Below are 18,077 nucleotides of genomic sequence, written 5' to 3' on the forward strand. Positions count from 1 at the left end.
TTGTAACTATAATTGAGACTTCGAAACTTATATCTCAAGGTGGGTGGCGCATTTACGTAGTAGATGTCTATGGGCTCCAGTAACCACTTAATAACAGGTGGGCTGTGAGCCCGTCCACCCAACTAAGCAATAAAAATAAAAAAACCGAAAGAAAGTTCTCGAAAACGATGCCAAAGGTAAAAAATAACGGGCAGATGTACATAAATCAGATATTGGATAGCGAAAAGTTCCGTTGGTAATCTTATATTAAAATCAAAAGTATAGATGTACCTAATAGCAACATTTTGACTACGATGTTCTTACACGGTATTTTTTCTGACCAATTTTCTTTTAAGCTCTTTACCCTTAACCCTCTTTACCTTAAATACCCTTACGCTTAATCCTCCGTATTTTTTAGAATTGTTATATACATTTGAACACTTACGACTTTTAACGCTTAAAATAATTAATAAATAAAGATAAAGAAAAAGGATTAAATTTTTTATTTATTTCCGTTATATGCAGACCAGCATACGCCTACCTTAATGATACATACTCATGGCTGCTGATGGAGATCAACAATGCCAGGGCCATAGTGAAGCCGTTGCCTACTGTCGCTGTGTACTTACATACACATGCGTGCATGCATGCATGTCTACAAAAAGTTATACTTATTATTCGTAATTTAATTACTTATCAACTCAAAGATTACCAAATTTATTTATTTACTTATTATTATTATTTTTTTTAAATTTATTACATATGATTTTATATAGTATATTATTTTTTACTGGTGGTAGGACGTTTTGTGAGAACACACGGATAGGTACCACCGCCCTGCCCATTTCTGCCGTGAAGCGTTTCAGTTTCAAGGACGGGGTAGCCGTTGTACTGTTACAACTGAGACCTTAGAACTCTTGTTTCCAGGTTGTATATGGGCTTCGGTAACCACTCAACACCAGGTTGACCGTGAGCTCGTCCACCCATCTAAGCGATAAAAAAAGTATTCCAGAGTTTAAAGTCTAAGTTCAGATAGAATTTACATTACATACATATTTCACACACAATATGATACTACTCCTTTGCAGAAGGCAGAATGGTGGTCGCAAGCTCTACAAGTTTCAATACGTCGTCTCGCGAAAGTTTATAAGAGTAGAGAGAGAGCTATTTAGGAAATATAAGTTGAAATTAACACACTATGTAAGATCCCAACTCAGATACGGTTTCTCATTAAGAAATCTCCACAGAATTTTAAGACTGGTTTCAGATTATTCCACTGACTGCACTTGATTTTTTTTCAACTCTCAGTTGCGCCATAAAGGCATAAGAATTTCAAGGGGTATTTCTAAAATAATTTTTCTATTTTTTTTTATTGCCTTTGTAGGCAGACGAGCATACAGCCCACATGATGGTGAGTGGTTACCGTCGCCCATGGACTTCAGCAATGCCAGGGGCAGAGCCAAACCACTGCCTACCGCTTATCAAAATCTACTTATCTTATCAAATCAAAAGCTACTATCAAAATCTCGAATTTTTCCACAAACAGGACTAAAATTGAATAAATCCAAATGTTTCAGGTTTTTATTACATTTCAGAGTGAATGTACACCACAGTCGAAACGCAAATAAAGAGATATCTGTTAAAGCAATATTTTATTCATTTATGGAAGTTCAGTTAATAGTCATTTGATGGTTTGGTTATGTTATATTAGGCTCAGCATAAAAACGATAAAATATATTTACCATGTTTTTTGGAACGAAATTCCTTATCGGACGATGGGGAGGGGTACCATAACCCGGAAAAACGTCCGTAACGTAAGATTTTTATTATTTAGGTATAGTCTTAGTATGATGGCTGTACAGTGTCTAATGTATAGTCTACGTGATGACAGTTATTATTATTATTCATATAAATAGCAGTTTCTTTATATATTATTATTATATATTTTTTTATAAATCATTGTGAATAAAATAAAGTTGATAACTTAAAAAAAATGTATACCCGAATAATTAATATATTTATACCTCGAATAGAACTTAAAATTAATATTTTAATAATAAGGAACTTCGTTCCTATCCGGTGTCCCACGACACCATACATCTTTTTTTTGTAATTATCAGTGTTACAGTATATTAGTCTATATGTGTCTTCATTTACGGTAAAGGCGCCAATTCGCCATTTTGTTAATTTAATTTGCCGCGTCAGTAGCTGTCAATTCATAAAAGTTTTACAACACACACAAATGGAACAGCTCAAAATAAAGTATCAGCGGAAAATAGCACAGCCAGTCGCCGCGGAAGGCAATCGTTTCTCGGAATCGCAATCAGTCTTGCGGGCGCCCTCGGAGCCCTATCGATTTTATCGTTTCTAACGGCACGCTTAATCTTTTCCAATAATACTTTCCCAGTCAAATATTCCCAGTGAAGTAACAATTCGAAAACGTGGTCGAACTCTCGGGGATCAAGTGCTAATGAAAATAAACAAAAGAGGATTTGCGAACAGGTCCCGAGAAAATTTCGACCGTTTTAATTCGATTTCGATTCTAAGTTTACGAACGTTGTCTATTTGTTTCTGTAAAGTTTTTGTTTGGTCACAAAATGGCGGTGTTGTATTGCGGAATGCTTTCTAAATTAGTTTAATACGGAAATTTATTTATTTTATTTATTTATTTATTTGGGAAACAAACAGTACAATACAAACATATAATATTTTAAAAAATAAAGCTAAAACAATAACCAAAAATGTTTCCACAATCAAAATCACATATAAGTAGAGAGGAAATAGAGAAATGTTCCGAAAATCACATGGTTTATATTCATTTTTTCAGTATTTTTGAAAGTATGAATGTTCTTTAATAAAGCGTATGCTTAATACTAACAGATTAAGCACTAATTAATGAATTTACATAATTCCACTTTTAGTCAATATTACAATCGTATTTTTTTTTATTGCCCTTGCAGGCAGACGAGCATACGGCCCACCTGATGGTGAGTGGTTACCGTCGCCGATGGACATCAGCAATGCCAGGGGCAGAGCCAAGCCGCTGCCTACCGCTTTGGCAATAATGTAACTAATTACGTTGGTCCGTTTTGCATATTTATTTTTGCATGTTAATTTTGCATATTCAAAATCAGATAATTTACACATAGATCGCAATCACATAACTTGGTGTTTAGTTATAACATATTGAATTATGTATGCACGATATAAACTCACAGCAATTTTCCATCGAAGACCTCATTTTGCGTAATCTTATCACGATACACTATACACAAAAGGTGGAAAGGACGCTCTATGTCGCGTCTTCCGAAGATTTACAGTTGCTGATACAAGCGTGCGTGGTGGAACTTACCGTTGGATCCGAGCCAAGTATTTTTTGCCAATTTAGGCGCGAATCACAAATAAATCGAGGCGGGTCGAACCGTTCTACCATCGTATGAAATCACACCATCATTGTATTTACGCTATAAATCGGAAACGGGTCTTAGTTCGCTCAGTGTTTCATTCTACGGTCGAAGGTTGAAATTTCTATACGATATATATCGACAGGTTTTCTAAATATTTAACATTAATTGAATACTCTGAAAGTATCAGTTACCTTTTATGATGGAATCAAAGTTTTGCGGTTGATCTAGTAAACGTGAACAATAGTGTGTCTGATATTTTTTTGAAGTAACAACTGTACAAAGTTTCGCTTCATGTGAACGCATAGATTACGTACAAAAAATCCTTTTTTATTTTTCAAAACAAAATAATAATTAATGAATAAACCCAAAAGTCTATAAAATCAATTGAACAAGAAACTTCGTATTAGATATAACAAGAAAATCAAGAAGCACGGCATTAAATCAAAAAAATTTTTTAATTATACGACTCAGCTGAAAAAAAAACGAAAAGTCTTTTAAAATAATCATTTTTGTCTATTGTCACGAATTATATGTAGTATATATATAGTATTAAAAGTATTAGATATAACAAATATAGATTTGAACTACATGTAAAGAGTTTCTAAAAGATTTAACAAAAACTTCTCCAAATAACGTATTTTTTGTAACTCTAACACAATTATACGTAAAAGCTTGAAGAATAAGTTACAGTTTTGTAAACAACTCAATTCGTCGCTCAGACTATTTTTGGAAAAAAGTGGGAAGGGATCTATTAGGTTGCCGAAGTTTTAAGTTTTGCTTAAAGTAGATTACGTTAAGTTAAGGAAATAAAAGTTGTTTTAGGACGAAATCACGTTTTTTATTCATTCAGCGGAAAACTGTGTTAAATGAATAAAACAACCTACTGATACATTTTCTTTGCATTCACACACCGCCCTGATTTAGAAGTTTGCCACTTATTGTTTATATTAGAGTTAGGTATAGCTATAAAATATTACGTAGCACGCAATACCCTTACGTGCTTTCCATATCAGGGGTCGTAAGAAAAGAATTGTAGACGGTACGTTTTACTAATAGATTTTCAGAGGCTCTGAGCTTTCTAATATGTAAAAAATATGTATTGTTCGTGAATGTTCACGATCAATTACGTAATCTTATTTTTGTACAGGGTGTCCTATTAAGTCTACGTCTAAATTCTTCATAAACAACAGATTTAGATTTCATAGCCGTATTATTTTACAAACAAGCACGAATCAAAAATAAGTTTTTTAAGAATATTTTTTTATTATAGATAAGTATAATATAGAACAATTTCAATATTCTAAGATGTTACTAAAATCAATCCTTACTTATATACTATACGCAATAGTTGTGGGAAACATTAGGAAAGCAAACGTAATATAGGTTTTTTATTGTATACATATATAATATATATATTTTTTTTATAATATAGGTATATTTATTGTATATAAAACAGAAGACTTTCAAATGTATCCTTTTCATTAATTGGATATAAAATAGCAATTTTATTCACCATAATTTTGATGCAGCTCTGATTTGGTAAAAATTTACTATACAAATAATGTTCGTCAGCATTACTCAAAATTAAAATGAGAAGTCTAAAATTGTTTGGGAACAATAAATTATTAACTGCGAAGTGTAAGCATAACTACCATTACTCACAATCCGCTCATTTTAGAACTACTCATGAGAGAGCGTTAAGAGAAACTTGTGTTTAAGCTTCGCAGACTTTAAGCTGTGCAAGTTTGAGATCGCATCGAAAATTCACACTGCATAAAGTTCACAGGTCTGAAACGACGAAGGCTGCGTTAAGATAACAGTTTCAATGAACTCTTTCATTATAATAAAAGTCATGTAATTTTATCTCAAATTTTGTTCAAAGGACCGAGGATTTTTTTTTCAAGCAGGCACACACCTTAAATCAATTTTTTATTACCAACTTGGTGGAATTCGACTTTTGGATACTCGAAGAGATTAATCATTAGCTATTCAAATAATTACTTTAAAGGAATGTTAATTAAACGGTCCGATAAATCATAACAAAATTTATTCGAGTTGATTAAACAAACATCAGTCTAGTAAATGTTAACGTCAAAGGAAAATTTCATTTAGACACCAGAACAAAATGTAATGATCGATTTCATTTTCGGACAGCGAGGAGACGACGTAAATTTTTAATTGGGTCGATCAGTGAGGAGTTTAAAATAAAACAACGTGATTCAAACTGTGACGGGAAGCGAATAAATAAATAAATAAATATTTACTAACAATCACGCCACGTTAACTGGTCCCGTGATAAGTTCGTAAAGAACTTGTGTTACAGGTACCAGATAACGGAAATAAATGTAAGATTCTTAATATACATATACATTTATTTAATATACATCCATAACCCTGGAAAAGACATTTATATTTATCATACAAATATCTTTCCTTTGCGGGATTCGAACCCGCGACCCCCTTGTGTAGTGACCATGTCACTTACCACTACACCAGACGGCCGTTAAATGGCCGACGAATGGCCGAGCTTTAATAAATCGAATGAAATGAAACAGATTAGTTATTATAACTAAGTATCAGGAGATGTCACTAGTAGCATCTGTATTTTGATATATTTACAACACTCCCACCCAAAATATAGATACCAAAACAAACAAAGCAAAAAAACATAATACCTATGTTTTAACCTCTTAGTAAGTAGGTCTGCAGGCATATCTGATGTACACAAATGAAAGTTTAATGATACTCGACTGTACCGTTAAAGAGAAATAAAAAGGATCGGGTTAATTACGAAACGAGTCAAAAACGAATGAGACGTAAATTGAAATGAGCGGCGTGGGATCGTGTCCGCGTTACTGGGTCGCGGTACGGAGCCCGGTGTGCGAGAGATGTCAATTATTTTTCAGAATTGAGCCTCCGATATACGTTGAATGGATTTATTACAACATATTGGATTTATAAATGACATTACAATAGAAAAAGAATTTCACGTTTCATGGTACGCGAAGAATATATTATTTTGAAGTCCAAAGACCGCTGTATTATCATAGTTGTATGTTTAAATGAAATTGTTATTCATATAGAAACATAAATCTGATTGATTGTATTAATTTCTTTTTTATTGTTTAGATGGGTGGACGAGCTCACAGCCCATCTGGTGTTAAGTGGTTAATGGAGCCCATAGACATCTACAACGTAAATGCGCCACACACATTGAGATATTAGTTCTAAGGTCTCGAGTTTGGTTACAACGGCTGCCCCACCCTTCAAACCGAAACGCATTACTGCTTCACGGCAGAAATAGGAAGGGTGGTGGTACCTACCCGCGCGGACTCACAAGAGGTCCTATCACCAGTAATCACGCAAATTATAATTTTGCGGGTTTGATTTTTATTACACGATGTTATTCCTTCACCGTGGAAGTCAATCGTGAACACTAAATATTTGCTAAATATTTATAGAGCTGCAATATATCTGTACAAAGTCAGACATTTTCACACAATCGAATATTATATCACGCAACAACAAAATCACAAATGTGTCAAGTCGTTTGTTTACTACGTACCACTAACTTTAATTAAACTTGATTCAGTTTTTTTTCTTAATATGAATATTTTGGCCCACAGACGTCCACTGCTGGACACAGGCCTCTCCTAAGCCTCGCCACTGTCACGACCGAATCAATTTACGGTGACGGCACTTCATACAAACCAGAAATCTTATGGCCGCGCATACTTCAAAAGGGAAAGAGACATTTAGTGACATATACACAATCTTAAAAGTGAATAGAGCAGACACGCATTGTACCTAATGAATCCCAAGTTTGAGACCACCAAAATTTAGTTTTATTATGTAATTAAGATTATCATTAAAGTAGTAAATCAAATATGATCAACAAAATAGAAGTATTAATTTATCACCATCCCAAAGAAAAACACAAATAAGTGCTTACGAAGTAGGTTACATAACCTTCCTCTTCATATGACGAAGGATCATTACGAGCCACACAAAATATTCATAAACATTAACAAAGCTGAATTCACAATAAAAACTCCTTGTCGATGCGATCCCGTACCCTCAAATAATGCCTTACCCAAGTTTTCGAGTGACTTATATTTTATCTACAAGATGAATGATGGAGTGGACAATAATAAATGGGACAACCGAGTCTCGTAAATTGGAGCAAAACGCGAAAGAAAAACGTGGCGCAACAAACCCATACTATTCGTGAAAGAAGCTTTGTTAACAATAACTTCAATATATTTAAACGAATTGCATTATGTCTGATTGTGTGAATGTGATCATCCCATTCGATATTGTGAGATTTCGTGTTACTTGAAATTAAAGAAAAAAAATCTTAAGATTTAGCACTCAATTCTCAGCTTTTTTTATTTTATTTCAAGATTATTTTTTCTTCATTGTATTTTGCTTTCAATTTATTTGAATGAAATATATTTGGTACATTTGGTGTACAGAAGACAAAATCCTACCCAATTTTTTAAGGCATTTGGTTTGATATAATGAAATGTTAAATTTATGGCTTAAATTGCAATCGTTGATTGGTAGAATAATTATTTTCTTTAATCGAGATATCTCGAGTACGTCGTCGAAATTTGACACGGTAATTCAATCTCGAGTGTTGCCATTAACACCCATTATTACCAGTCGATCGATCGTCTAATAGACGTAACGAAGTGTGGCAACATCCTTGGTGTACGTCAACGTATCGGATTAACACTGTTATGGGCATGTTGTTCTACTTTTAACATTATTAACACTCAATTAATTTCGACAAAATTTCGGGGTACAATTTTTTGGCTTCACCAAGCCATGGTTTGGAATTGATGATGACAAGTAAACAAATATGAAAACGGATGCACGGAAATAAATCAAAATTTGTGTTCTAAATCAACGGACGCGACTTTGATTGTCGCATACTATTGACTTCCGGCGAGTGAGTGCTGTTTTTGAGCCCAAATTTGTTCGCAATACATTGCCGGTTCTCGACGTATGAAATGACTAATAGGTGAGTAAGTATAGCTTGACGAATGAACATTCTCTTCCGGTTACGTTAGGGTGGTAATTACCATCTTTTTTTCTGGATAGTCTTAATAATAACGCCCTCTTTGTTGTATGAAGATGTTTTTTTATTGCTTAGATAGGTGGAAGAGCTCACAGCCCACCTAGTGTTAACCTAGTGTTAAGTGGTCATTGGAGCCCATAGACATCAACAACCGAAAATAAATGACAACAACAGCCACATATCTTGAAACATGAGTTCTAAGTCTTATCCTTCAGACTGAAACACATCACGGCAGAAATAGGCAAGGTGATAGTTACCTACCCGTGCGGGCTCACAAAGTACCCTAGCATCAGAAACTGGAGCCAACAGGCCACCGACTTTGAGACATTCGGTTGAAGTATCAACTGTGATAACGACTCTCCTACCTACCATTTAAAACGAAACGCGTAACTGCTTCGCGGTAGAAACGGGAATGATGGACTTACCCTTAGATGCTTATAACGAACTTTATCATTCATTAACAATAATATTATTTTAAATTCAGGCGTAACGCTGTAACATCCTTTATTTTGCGTAATTTATATTTTATGCGTCAAGAAAATTTAAAAAGTACATATAAAGCATACCGTTTGAGTGACCAAGAGCTTTTTTCTATGGCCATCTCACGAATCGCTTGGTATTCATAAGGACCAGAGACATCTGACTGTCGATGACATGTCTACATTGTGGCAACGCATGATTACTTTTAGGTACAAAAATAAAATACACATATGGTATGCAAGTATACGATGGTAACTTTTTAAATATTATTTAATTAACTTCATATTTTGCCGCTAGCAAAGTTCAAGTTTACGCGAAATATGATTATGGAAATGGCGATTAGGGAGATAATACGCGGTTTCTCAAAGGGCTCATTAATTATCCCGCCTCTGTCCAATCCTTTAATCTTTGTTTCCGTAAATAAAACCAACTAAAGCCCCTAACTCTATCATCTAAAATACGTATATCGATTACAACAGATTATTTAAGTAATGTAAATTTATAATAATGAGATATGGGGGACGTTTCGGCATAGTTTTGATAAAATTAAAAGAATTTTCACATTGTAGACTGGAGATTGCTGTTTTTGCATCGATTTTATTGGAATTGCTTTTATGTATTTACTTGGTACGTAAAAATCACCAATTACATCCATTTGACTCCAAACTGAAGAGGACCTTTCTTATTATTGATAATGCTGATCTCGTGGATCGTTTCCAAGCTCAGTGGCTACGGAGAGACTGGTTCTCTTTGTGTTTTGTACCACGAGCTCCAAATGGAAATGATTTCGTCATCTCCAATATACCATCGCAATTTTTTGTTATTGCTTGAATGGGTGGACGAGCTCATAGCTCACCTCATGTTAGGTAGTTACCGGAGCCCATAGACATCTACAACGTAAATGCCGCCACCTACCTTGAGATACGAGTTCTAAGGTCTCAGTTTATACAGTACAACGGCTGCCCCATCCTTCAAGCCGAAACGCATTACTGCTTCACGGCAGAAATAGGCAAGATGGTTGGTACCTACCCGTGCCGACTCACAAAACGTCCTACGACCAAAACCATCCATTACCAGAGCAGTGCTCGTCTCAATTAGACTCATTATGCTTTTCCACGTTGTTTCATTATGCACGTTTCATAGTAGGCATCATCCAGTTAATCAAAAAATTACCTCTACTTACCACTTACTACCTACTTCATCAAACAAAGCTTGAAAAGATTCTTCAGCGGTAGACAGTTTAACCATTAAACCGTAAAAGCAGTTTCAAATATGGCGACTCGCGTAAAACCGAGTAAAATATAATAATAAAGAATACTAGAATATCTCTTCATAATATCTATATATTAATACGTGAAGCAAAAACTTTGTATCCCTTTTTACGAAAATTGCGAGGACGGAGGAGTATGAAATTTTCCACACTTATAGAGAATATAGAGAAGAAGTGCACAATGCTAATATTTTTTTAAAATAATGCATAAAAGATACATTAAATCAATAAAGAAAACATTACACACACTACATACCATGTATTTGACGCACACACATGTGCATACTATTTATTGTCAAACTTTTGTTCTTGACGTCTGTTGTCAAATTGAGATTAAATATTGTTTGTTTTTGTTAATATTTTTATAGTGTAGTCTTGGCGAAATTTGTGATTATAGAAGTATAACATACAATCATAATAGTGTACAAACTTACAATTCCAATTAATTATAGTCGAATTTCGACTACTGCGGGACCTCTAGTATACTAGAATATTATGTCTGTGGGCATAATTACATGGTAAATAGTTCATTTCAAATACGTCACATAAATATTCAGATGGAACATGACATAAATTCGCAAAGGGAATAATTTCATTCGTTTTCAATCACGTAATTGTTATAATCTTTGTTGGAAAATTCTTAACTCCTGATGGATCTTTCTCATTAATTAGTACCTATCTACCTATACTAATATTGTTATATAAATGAAAAAGTTTGTGTGTTTGGATGTTTGTTAATAATCACGTGAAAATATTAAAACAGACTTGAATGAGATTTCGTACAAAGAAAGCATATATCTGTTAATCTTTATAGACTATAATATATCGATAGATATGTACATACATATATACAAATAGAATACTTGTAATCATAGTTAATAAGTTGGAAAAGACAACGCTTGGTATTTCTGATATACAAATACGACAATGTGTTCATAGATTTGTGACCTTACGTGCCAACATATCAACAAATTGATGGGTAGTTTGTAGGTCTGAGGTGTGGTCAAATTGTGGGTAGTTCAGAAACTCTTTATTCCTGGAAAATGCAATGTACTTCATTATTTCTGAGTCACATATTTAATACAGGTAAAACTTGGGGTGGAGAGACTGTTGTTTCATAAGTACTACTTTCTCCATTCTGCGCCTTAAGAACCACAGCTTACGACTAATGTTATTTAAAATGAAACGAACATTGGTAAATGCTATGAATGTCTATACTAAGATAATTTACTTACTTATTGTGAAATTGATATTTTATAAGGTTCCGCTTTTTTTCACTTTCCCACGAAATAATTAAAGGTAAATATTAATGTAAATGATAAAGAAGTATGTACTCCTTTGAAGGAGGAATTATACAAAAATACTAAGAGATATTCAAGTTAAAATTACATCTTTTTTTTTTATTTTGATGGCAGTGAAGTGCACGGTGCGTTTGTTAATGAGCAGTTACCGTCGCTAATGTGGAGTCAGCAATGCCATGAAAATAGCGATGCCACTCTCTACTAATGAAGGTTTTTTCAAATAGCCCTTGAAGAAGGACGTATCAGAGGACTCGGAAAATACTACATCAATAATTCATATTCAGTTGCATTAATAAATTCGTAACCACTCGTAGATATACCGTCTAGTTCTTTTTCATTCATATGATAGTATTCTTGGCAGGATTTCGTATTGTGATTCCAGGGTCATGGTAATTAGGCAGGCTCGTCACTCTGTCAAGGCCACTCGGCGCCTATCTTGGCGCCTTCATATTTTGACGAGGCGTCGCTTTGTTTCCCTTTCCTTGTTGTATCTGTCCTATGTGTATGTGATTCGTAATTCACAAGATCCTTCTCATGTAACCCGTGCTGTAGGTATTAGTGGACGACGACTAAAGTTAACTGGCGAACTTTAGCGGCTAATATTAATTGAAAGGTCAGCAGTTAAATTTAAAATGAAGATCGCTTTGGTTGCGCTCCTGACCTAGTTTGTAGATTGTTCAGTCCGAAACCTTAAAAAGCACTACCGAAAATGTGAATTTCGTGGAACTAAATTATTCTAAAAGTGTAAATGGTACAATTTATATCGTTACTGTTTTTGGTATTGTTCTTATGATATGAAATTCTTTTGTATATAAGCCTCCTTCAGACGATTCCGTCTTTATTTTGAGCCTTCGTTAGCATGTACTATTTTATTGGATTATTTATCTATCAATATATATTATTTCAAATACAGAGTACTTATTACTTAGTCATCTCCGTCGGTCTTCATATTTTAGCTATTTTGCTCTGAGCTTAATAAAGATAATTGGAAAATAAGTGTAATTCACACATGGCTACACGATGCTGTAAAGAAACCGCAGGATAATAGTACCATTCGCACTTTATACATATAACTGAGAGTCATAAAAACTTTATGCGAACGTAAGTACAAAATTTTAAAATGAATTTACCTTACGTTTTATTTCTGTAAATTTGGTGAATAGTGAGTTTTAAAGTCGTAAAGTCGAGTCCTAACTAACTTGTCACTTGAAGATTCAAAAAATTATGAGATTGTAGAATATAAATGAGACTTTTAGCGTCATTTATTTTGAAAAAGATTTATTTATCATGTTGAATAAAATTCAGTGAAAAAATGTTAGTCACTTTCAATCTCAACCCTGAACGTGCAATTTAACTACGGAACCCTTTTTTTAAGTTTCTTAAACATGTTGGAGACGGTCATTAGTTTGTGCCGCGCAGGTGGGAATCCGGCGATTTTCTTATATGGAAAAAAAAAGCTAAACGAAACGCAGGACGATTCCCAAGAGATGGCAGCACGATTGCGGATCGTGGGGTGGGGAATTAGTTCTTGCGCGGAGTGCTCTGCACGCCTATCCGGTGATTTGCAAGCGAAGTTGTCGTCTGAAGTCGTCGTAGCCTAAAGGATAAGACGTCCGGTGCATTCGTGTTGAGCGATGCACCGGTGTTCGAATCTCAGGCGGGTACCAATTTCTCTAATGAAATACGTACACACCAAATGTTTGTGTTAAACCACTTCGAAAGTCATAATAAATCATCGCTCTTGAATTTTCTCGAGTCAATTCCATTTTCTCAACGACTAAACAAGTTTGACAAAACCTCGTGACAAGACCGAGAATCTTTTTTTAAATAAATAAATGGTATTCGATTTTTAAAACCAAGGAGTTTTCAATAAAAAGATTTTAATATGACAGGAACAGTGGAAATATTCCATTCCCGATACTTTTAGTGCAGCCTAGTACAACGTTTTTGCTTTACGTACTAATATATAAATTCGCACATGGCTACACGATATTGTAAAGAAACCGCAGGGTAATAGTACCATTCACACTCAATACATGTAACTGAGAGTTATAAAAAGTTTATGCACACGTAAGTACAAAATTTTAAAATGAATTTACCTTACTTTTTATTTCTGTAAATTTGGTGAATAGTGAGTGCACTTTTAAAGTCGTAAAGTCGACTCGTAACTAACTTGTTACTTGAAGATTCTAAAAATTATGAGATTGTAGAATATAAATGAGACTTTTAGCGTAATTTATTTTGAACAAGATTTATTTATCATGTTGAATAGAATTCAGTGATAAAATGTTAGTCACTTTCAATATCAACCCTGAACGTGCAATTTAACTATGGAACCCTTTTTTTACGTTTCTTAAACCTGTCGGAGACGGTCATTAGTTTTTGCTGCGCGGGTGGGGATCCGGCGATTTTCTTATATGAAAAAAAAGCTAAACGAAACGCAGGACGATTCCCAAGAGATGGCAGCACGATTGCGGATCGTGGGGTGGGGAATTAGTTCTTGCGCGGAGTGCTCTGCACGCCTATCCGGTGATTTGCAAGCGAAGTTGTCGTCTGAAGTCGTCGTAGCCTAAAGGATAAGACGTCCGGTGCATTCGTGTTGAGCGATGCACCGGTGTTCGAATCTCAGGCGGGTACCAATTTCTCTAATGAAATACGTACACACCAAATGTTCACGATTGACTTCCACGGTGAAGGAATAGCATCGTGTAATAAAAATCAAACCCGCAAAATTATAATTTGCGTAATTACTGGTGGTAGGACCTCTTGTGAGTCCGCACGGTTAGGTACCACCACCCTGCCCATTTCTGCCGTGAAGCAGTAATGCGTTTCGGTTTGAAGGGTGGGGCAGCCGTTGTAACTATACTGAGACCTTAGAACTTATATGTCAAGGTGGGTGGCGCATTGACGTTGTAGATGTTTATGGACTCCAGTAACCACTTAACACCAGGTGGGCTGTGATACCGTCCAACCATCTAATTTAAAAAAAAAAAAGTAAATTCGCTCACGCGGCCCGCACTAACTTAAAACCCCTTCAAATTATTCAATCCCGTTTTTAGAGGATAGCCGTCGGAGCCCCGTGGTTCGTCAGGAACATCGACTTGCATGACGTATGTAATTCTGTATTTTGTACCGTATGTTCCACAGGGAGTGCTTTGAGGAATTGTTCGAGATGATACCGGCATCTCGTTTTTACCATCGCGCCGCCCGCCACCGGAGTAGAGTTCATCCATACTACCTGGAGCCACTGCGGTCATCCACAGTGCGTTTCCAGAGGTCTTTTTTGCCACGTACCATCCGGCTATGGAATGAGCTCCCCTCCACGGTGTTTCCCGAGCGCTATGACATGTCTTTCTTCAAACGAGGCTTGTGGAGAGTATTAAGCGGTAGGCAGCGGCTTGGCTCTGCCCCTGGCATTGCTGAAGTCCATGGGCGACGGTAACCGCTCACCATCAGGTGGGCCGTATGCTCGTCCGCCTACAAGGGCAATAAAAAAAAACTAATAAGTTCCTATGTGCTTATTATACCTCGGTTACATTCGGGATGTCTGAGTCTTAATTCGACATACACATCTTAAAAAACGCGCTGTAAAGGATTCTTTCAATTTAAAACTTCTTTCGCTGTTTTATCTCGCATTAATTTACTTTTGTTTTATTATTCCATTCAGTTAGAACGCATTACTGCTTCGCGGTAGAAATAAATAGGCAGAATCGTAACTAAATATTTCGGTACTAAATACTGCACTACCGCTTCCTGGTTCATCATCATCATCATCATCATCAACAGCCCACAGTCGTCCACTGCTGGACATAGTCCTCTCCCAATCCATACCACTAAATCTTGGTTCAATATTTAAATATTTTTTGTATGGTATTTCATAAATAAATCTGAAGAATTGTTCGTCAGTTTCTCTTTTCCAATTTGTAGGTTAGCAGTATTTTTCTCCACGGGGAAAGGTCGGCTTGGGAAACGCTCATTCTGAATGATTAGCTTTTGGTGAATTTTATTATTCATTCAGCTTACGATGTTACAACATTTAATATTCATTCTAGTAAATTGGTAGATCAATAGCGCTATCGTTATCTGGATAACGATAATCATTAAAGTGAAGAAATAAAAACTGTTAATAATAAAATAAATTATTTACTATTCAGAACTATCGGAGTTATCGAAGGTTTATTTTGATTTTTTATTAATTTATTACACTTCATGTAAAGTTTACATTGGCGGACTTAATGCCTAATGCATTCTCTACCAGTCAACCAAAAGTAGTGGTAGGTGCAATTAAATTTATATTATATTACAAATACATACACGAAAAACATAAATACATATACACACAAACACATATACATACATACACACATACATACATACATACATACATACAATAATAAATATTCAACAATAAATACAATAGTTTATACAGTATTCAAAGCAAAATATTAATAAACGATTTATGAACTCGAGGCTTATCAACTCGTTACAATAATACTCGTAACTAAGTTCAAGTAAGACTCAGATCCAACTACAAAAGTGAAGTTGGTGACGTACCTCTTACGGGAAGATTGACGTACTCATTCTTACAGGATCTAAACTTATTTTACGTCGATTAATATAAAATTATCGATTCGAATTTTCTAGAAGACTATCGGAAAACATAAGCGAGTTATCACCCTAGTTATGATTAATAGATTAGTTTGAAAGGTATTCGGGTCATCTTTATTGAAAAAAAACCTTCACTCAGAATCTGGTAATTGAAATATACAATTTTGAAATATTATCATTAATTAATAGTGTTTTTTTCTCAGATTCGGTATTGAAAGAAGTTTAATGCAATGCGGCTTGAGAATAATATTATTATCTTTTTAATTTTACTAAAGATTCTGTTGGAGCCTCAAATTCTCTGTCACTACATATAACTTAATTCGAAGTAATTTAATTGAAATGTATTTGAAACAGATGATGCCTTACACCCTCGACGCGGTACGCGAGGGCTCTTTTCCAGCCGCCTTTGCATAACATTGCTAATGTGTGTACGATAATGTTGTAACACATGAATTTTATTATATAACTAGCTGACCCGGCACACTTTGTAGTGCCTCAATCAATAAATAAAAGACCTAAACTTTTGTATAAAATAAACCTAAAACAAACAAAAGGAATCCGTCCGATGGGGGACACATCAAAGGAAAAACAAAATTGTTATTTTTTATTTAAATTATATTTATGTTATAATGTTTTATTTAATTCCGAGCAAGTTCATATTTATTTACCTTTTAAACTTTCTCTGGACTTCCACAAATAATTCAAGACCAAAATTAGCCAAATCGGTCAAGCCGTTCTCGAGTTTTAGCGAGACTAACGAACATCAATTCATTTATATATAGATTTAATTTATATTTATATCAGTATTTATAGTAAACTTGAAAAATATGAAAAACGCATTGCGCTTGACCAATTATATATATATCACGCCATGATGAATATTTAGAATATTTGAAAACCCACAACTGAATTCTGATATTAAGTATATGTAGATTTCTCTTCGCAATTTTTTTTTTATTTTGGAATTTTTCATCAATATTCTGGTAAATTTATTTTTCAATATTTTTAATTATGTTTGCTACTAAATTTTTTTCAGTTCAATTAGTAATGTTTTTATCCAATTTTCTTACGACTACACTTTCTGTGTATAATATATTATATTTTATTTCCGTGCTGTTTAAATGATTTGATACAAGTATTAAATTCTGAGAGAACTTTAGAACTTATTACAAAATGGCCTCTCTCAACAACATACACCATATTAATAAAACTACAAGGGTTTCTGCTTAGCTTAGTATGCAATTAATTTCGTTTAAGTTAGGGTTGAATTTTATAGCCGTTTCAGCTTAGGTCTCCGAATTTTAAGTCTTGTAACAAAATATCACAAAAACGGAAAGTGTAATCATGATCTATGTATTTTGCATATTTTCTTGTTCACGCTTTAGTATTTGAGTAATTAGTTCGTCCCGCTCCACGAGTAATTATTATTTCCATACTCGACATATACGCGAGCTCCATGTAATTAATACAGCGTATTTCACGAGCAAAGTTTCGCTTATTCATTCACAATAAGCCATGTCAAAGTACCTCTGTGTATAGCCGCTAATTCCAGTTAGTATTTTCAGCCGAGAAAGTTACTGTATCATACCGTGGCAAAGGTAGAAACTTTGTCAAGGCATAGAAACCTGATAATGAAATGCTTTTAGACTTGTGAATTGAATTTTATGCAGAATTAAAATTCGATAGCACAGCTCAGATATAATATAAATAAAAACTTGAATTAATATGAATCAAAATTGAATCAATAAAAAGGTGAATTATAGACGAACGAACGCACTTCGCATCTAGTGATATGTGGTCACCGAAGTTTTTACGCGGCTCAGAGAGAAAATAACCATTTCACTAGGCACAGGCAAGTCGCCAAGTTCGTGTTGAGAGATGTTACTGCGGGTTTTCGAATCCCGCACGCATGTACCATTTTTTTAAATCACATGTCCAAGAATTACTTT

Source organism: Bombyx mori, chromosome 7 (genome assembly GCF_030269925.1).
Source record: "Bombyx mori chromosome 7, ASM3026992v2".
In the NCBI taxonomy this organism is placed as follows: domain Eukaryota; kingdom Metazoa; phylum Arthropoda; class Insecta; order Lepidoptera; family Bombycidae; genus Bombyx; species Bombyx mori.